Source organism: Hylobates moloch, unplaced genomic scaffold, assembly GCF_009828535.3.
Source record: "Hylobates moloch isolate HMO894 unplaced genomic scaffold, HMol_V3 SCAFFOLD_7, whole genome shotgun sequence".
NCBI classification, from domain to species: Eukaryota; Metazoa; Chordata; class Mammalia; order Primates; family Hylobatidae; genus Hylobates; species Hylobates moloch.
Genome location: NW_026652282.1, coordinates 84,323,636 through 84,330,096, shown reverse-complemented (window position 1 = coordinate 84,330,096; position 6,461 = coordinate 84,323,636).

Below are 6,461 nucleotides of genomic sequence, written 5' to 3'. Positions count from 1 at the left end.
TATTCCTACTACTCAGGAGGCTGAGGTGGGAGGATCACTTGAGCCAGGAGGTCAAGGCTGCAGTGAGCCATGATTGTGCCACTGCACTCCAGCCTTGGTGACAGAGCGAGACCCTGTCTCAAAAAAAGAAACAAAAAAGAAACTTCCATCTCATTGCTGGGGCTACTCAACCTTATACCTTGGTGGATCTGACAGAACTCAGCTCATGAAGCAGTTCTGGCTGCATGGCCACTAGATGTTCTATAGTCAGGCATTTCATCTCTATCAGGATGCAGTAGCATGTCAGGAGCTGTTCTTAAAAGGTATATAATTTTCCATTCATATGACATGGCTTTGCTCCACAACCCTAGCTAAGCTGTGATTTCCCCATAGGGGCTTCCCATAGGGCCTTTCCCATAGGGGCTTCCAAAAACTCCACATGGCATCTTTTTCCAACACAGATACCTCTAATACTGAGATAGGACATCAGCAGGACTTGTTTTCCAAGCACTGGTAATGGCCCTGCTCATCAAAAACAGGATGCAGTAAAGACACCAGGAGATGATGAAAAAAGCAACCTCTGGTTGTCCTCACTGCTCATTATTAAAGACACTTCAACCAGTGCCATGACAGTTTACAAATGCCATGGCAATGTGCCATGGCAATGACCTAGAAGTTGCCTTATGTGGTTCCAGGAACTTTCCACTCCTTTTCTAGCAAATTCCAAAAACCCATTCCTTCATTAGCATATAATTATGAGTGGGTATAAATATAGCTAGCCAGCAGAACTGCTGCTCCTGCTCCCTCTGCTGCTCCAGAATGCTACTGTTGCTATATATTGCTGCTGCTGCTGCTGCTGCTGCTGCTGCTCCCGGCTGCTTTGCCTGTGGAGCAGCAACTTTGCTGTACACTGCTACTCAAGGCTCCTCTGCCTATGAGACAGCCTTGGTCTGTCTATGGAGCAGCCATTTTGCTATACACTGTTGCTCTAATAAACTTGCCTTCTTTTACCATCAGCTTGCTCTTGAATTCTTTCCTGAGTGAAGCCAAGAACCCCCCAGGCTAAGCCCCAGTTTTGGAGTTCACCTGAATCAGTACCATAAGGACTGTCTCTTGTATGCATCAAGTGGCAGAACTGCCTAAAACTGCATCCTGGACCTGCTATAGGGCCTTGTTCTGCTATAGTTCTCCTCAAAGCTGGCACTTTTTGTGTCACCCAGTATATGGGGTAAAACAGTAATTCCAGGTATGAAATGTGATATTTCCAGAACCCAAAGAGGCCTACCAGGCAGTGCACTTCCAGAAAATTCTCTGTGAAGAAGGTAAAAAAATACCTTAATTTGTCCTTCCCTTTGAGAGGATATTCTAGCATTCCCCAGGCCATTCAACCCCTAAAAGTTATACTTAAACCTCCTGGATCTTTGTAGGGTTCATCACCCATTCTCCATAGTGCGTGTGCCTTACTAAGGCCTCCAATGTGCTAGCCCCTTCCTACTTATTTTGGTCCAATTAGAATGATGTCACATACATTGTGGACTAGTACTATATTCTGAAGGATGTTCGAATGGTCCAGACCTCTTCAGACTATGTTATGACAGAGGACATGAGAGTTAGTAGAGCACTGAGGAAAAACTGTGTATGCATACTGTTATCCATTCTGTGTGAATATGAACTTTCCATTATGATACAGACAGGGAAAAAAACACATTTTCTAAATCAATAGCTGAAAACTAGGTACTTAAGGCCATGCTTTCTGCTGTAGCAAAGATATCATATCTGGTATGCCATTGCAAGTGTCTTACTACTTGGCTGAGTTTTCAGTAGTCTAGTGTCATCTAGGCTCTGTCCACATTTTGCAGGGGATTAAACTGGTGAATTAAACGAACATATGATGGAGACCACACCTCTTCATTCTCTAGTTCTTCAAAGGCAGCAATAATTTCTGCCATCCTCCACTCCACAGATGCCATATGTTTTCATTTACTATCTTGGCCAGGGAAGGTGAGGGCAGTTTCATAAGCTTCCACTTGGCCTTCTCATCTACAAATAGCTCTGACTCCACAGGCCAAAGAACTACTATAGGGCTTGTACCAATTAACCAACTATGTCTATTCTAATTATACATTCAGAGATCAAAAACATAACCACTGAGTGGGTCTGTGAACTCAGTGGGCCCACTGTGAACCCTACCTAGGCCAGGATCCCCCTTAATACTTGGCTCCCATGTGCCCCCATTCTAATAGGGGGGCCAATTAAGGCACTTTAGGTCTCTTAGTGTCAATATCAACTCAGAACCAGTGTCCATCTGTTCTCAAAATGTTTGAGTATTTCTCTTTCCTTGGTACACAGTTACCTGAGTAAATGGAAGGACTAGAGAAATCATTACTACGCATGCGTTGTAGGGTCCTTCTTCTTGGGCACTCAGCCTTTCCTTCAAACCATGTGTTGTGGATCAAAACCTGACTTGAGACTAGAAGCTGGATAAGTAATTATGACTTTTTATTGAGGCAACCTCCCTTAAACCTGTGAACACCTTTCATTTCTTTTGATTGTATAGAGTGCAGATTGTTGGCTGCCTATTTCCCCCCAGGACATTATGTTGTATTGACTGTCCATGTCCTATTAACTGTCTCTTAACCATCTACCCACTAGGGGTACTGTGTTCTATTAACCATCTCCATAGCTCTCTTCAGGTCAGGCCTCCCCACCTGCCACTCTGACCCTGCAGTGCATTGTGGTATTTACATCCATCTGACTTCTGACAGTTAAGTGCAGCCATCTTGCCTCTATTGTTTCAGAGACATCATCATTTCTATCAGTGATCCTTGTTCCATAAGATCCTTTCCTACTCTGAGCCCTGGCATGCAGAAGAGATCCACTACTGAACTTCTCAGTGATGCTGATGTCCCTCTCACCAGAATATTTCTTATAGCTTTGGTAAATGGTTTGTCCTTTGGATCCTCCTGTAAAATATAATCTTCTAGAGGGTTTTCTGGCCTTACATAATAGGTTTATCATATAATTATCACCTCTCTGAGTCTTTAATCCCTTTTTCCACCATCTTCTATGGCAACTCTGCCATTTACACCTCACTTAATGTAGGCCATGGCTTTTTCCATACTTTGAGGAGCCATTGTAGTAATGAGTTTGTGTCATTTCCTGTGGTTTTCTCCAGGGTATTAAATCCTGTATTCTTGGAAAGCACTTTCAAATTGATTAATTCTCTCATATTCAAGTTTATATTCCAGCTCTCCTGATCAAGCTCCTCAGAATTTGATGCCATACTTACTCCCTCAGCACCTTCTAGTACATGCTGGCTAGGTTACGTCCTGAAACTCTTTGTTGGTGTATTCTCTTTCTTTCCTTATTACACCCAGCACATCACCAGCTAGATTATGCTGTGGCTTAACCCTAGATATAGGCCCAGTGGCCAGGATAGGAGGTGAGGGCAGATTCTGAGGGAAACCCAGGTTATCTTACAGGCGAAAGGATTCCACATATTGAAGCAAGATGGAGTGTCAGCCCTTAATAGGGAGGAGTAGGACACTTCTCAAGGGGCTCAGGGGAATCTGGGGATATAAGATTTTTAGGGACATCAATCCAGATGTCCCCCATCCCAAGTATCAGAGTCCCATTCCTTCTTAACCATGGCACTGAACTCGGCATAGAAGACTTGTCTTGGTTAGAATTTTAACTTTCTTTGAAGCTTGCTTTTAACAAATCCTGAGTCTACTCCTCAGATTTCTCCACCTTCTACCTGGAAAAGATGAGAGCCTCTTTATATGTTATGAATAAAGCCCTCTGACTTTCAAACATAGCTTTCAATTGTTGATTAATTTAATTCAGCTTTTTGTTATTCTTTTCTAGAGCTCAATCCACTTAGCAACAGCCACCCAATTTTCTGGCCTTCCTTATATTTAATATATCCCATATTTCTCAAATGTCTGATACATGGCACCAGTTAATGTGTCCCCTTTTACCAGTATGCCACCCCAGTTAACCACCATTGAAAGTTTTAACAATTCCTCTGCTACCTTGTTCCAGAGGCCTTATCTACTCCACCTACCACCAATGATGGAGTCTTCATTGACAGCTGGGTAGCAGGTGATTCATCTCCAAAATTTCATCACAGTCTTTGCTTTCTCGAACCACTTCTTGTACCAACTGTTGCAGGTTGGCTTCCCAGGAAGCAGACCCAGAGATAGAGTTCAGCATGAAGGGTTTTTACTAGGGAATGCTCTTGGGATCAACACCTGTGGAAGGGAAAAGAAGGAAGCAGGATTGGACAGAGGGAGGAGTTAAGCTGTCCCAATTTGGGGCAAGGAGGCCATATCCATCAGTAATTGGATGTGAAATACCCCCAGGTAGGGGGTGTAACCTTGCGGGAGGTGGCTTTCTTCAGCTGAGGAAATTCCTGAAGAGGGCTGACAGCTGAGGACTATCTACTTGCCGCACTCCTAACAATTAAAATAATAAGCTTTTCATTCCTGAAGGGGGATCAGGGCAGCAGATGGTAGAATCCACTACAAGTGTGACGTCATTTTTTTACAGTACAGTAAGTTGGTGGCCATCAAATGCTAGTATTGAGAATGGTTTTATTTTTAAAATACCTAATATGATTTAAATTTTAAAACACTTATTGCTTTACAAATATTATTTATTTTAAATTTTAAGTTATACTTTCCAAATATGTAGACATAAATACGTGAGCCTCCATTTATACTTTTGCTCCAGGTCCCTCAAATACTATTGACCAGGCCTGCCTGGTATGAATCCATCCTCTTCCTTGTTGGTAAATTATGCATAAAATTCCACTTATTATATAAATATCATAAATAGAGATGAGTAAAAAACAAATGAGGCCAGGCATGGTGGCTCACGCCTGTAATCCCAGCACGTTGGGAGGCCGAGGCGGGCAGATCACCTGAGGTCAGGAGTTCAAGACCAGTCTGGCCAACATGGTGAAACCCCGTCTCTACTAAAAATACAAAAAAAATAGCCAGGTGTGGTGGCAGGCGCCTGTAATCCCAGCTACTCGGGAGGCTGAGGCAGGAGAACCGCTTGAACCCAGGAGGCAGAGGTTGCAGTGAGCCCAGACCGCGCCATTGCACTCCAGCCTGGGCAACAGGGTAAGACTCCGTCTTAAAAAAAAAAAGAAAGAGAAAAAACAACAAATGAAATCACCCATCAGTCTACCCACAGAAAACTATTAATATTCTCAGAGTATGTAGCAAGATAATTTAGATATATACTTTTTCTTCATTAAATGTATGGCATGTGCTTTTACAGCCTATTTTTCCCACTTAAGAGTATATGCTGAATTTCTAATGTAAGCACATGTAGATGTCCATCAACATTTTCAATAGTGGCATAATATTTAAATGTGTAGCCATACATCAATTTGCTTAGCCAACTACCTATCTTGAGATACTTGGGTCATTTACAACTTTTCACCCTTCAAAACAGTTTGAAGATGCACAGCTTCCTACAAGCCAACTATGTGATTATGTCCTAAAGATACATTTCTGCAAGTGGAATTACAGGGTCAAAGGATATGCGTATATTCCAATGGACCTTGTACCAGTGTATACTCCCACCAGCAGTTTGAGAGTGCTCCTCCCCCAACACTCTCACCCTCACTATGGGGTGGGAGAGAGGGAGATCTTCTATGTGTATCCCAACAACACTCTATGGTTCCATAAAGGCCCCACCTTAACCAACCTTATAAAGGAAATCTGATACAAGCACTAAAACTTCTTCTTTCTTCTAGTATACTTTCTTATTATTTCAAAGTTGTAACTGTTTACTTACATGGACACCAGAATTGGCCAAGAGGACATTTTTCTGTCAAATGCCCCAAGGACCCTAAAATAAAATTGGTCCTCTCTGTATGTCTCCAGAATACATCTCAGCACTTATTGGTTCAAAGGGCCTCTCGCGTCCATCGTCTCCTTACCATTCCCATGGCCTCCAGTAAAATTTCACACCTTTTTTATCTCATGCCTGGACTAACTTGTGGTAGCTTCCTGTTTTTCCAATCTCCAGTCACCACTCCTATCCCCGCCCCAGCTTGGACTCCTGCTGCACATAAATCTACCATATCGTTTTCCTTTCATCTTGTCATTCCTCTGGTCACAAAAGGCCTTGATGTCTCCCAGGGGTGGATGCAGTAATATTCAGACACCCCAATTTAGCAGTTAGGGGTGCTCCATGAACAGGACTCACTTCTACTGCCTCTCTCTCTCTCTCGTCACTACCCTCCCTACACTTTGCACTCCATGCAGGCCAGCATTTCTCTCTGGAGAAGGATTCCCATCTCCATGCCTTTTTTCCCATCACTCCTTCCATCTTGAGTGCCCTTCTGATTCTTTTGTATCCTTGAAGCCCAGCTTACCTAAGGGTCCCCCTCCTTTGTAAAACTTTCCTTGAGCACTGTTGCCTGCAGCAGTTTCTGCCACCTCTAAACACTGATAGGAGGCATC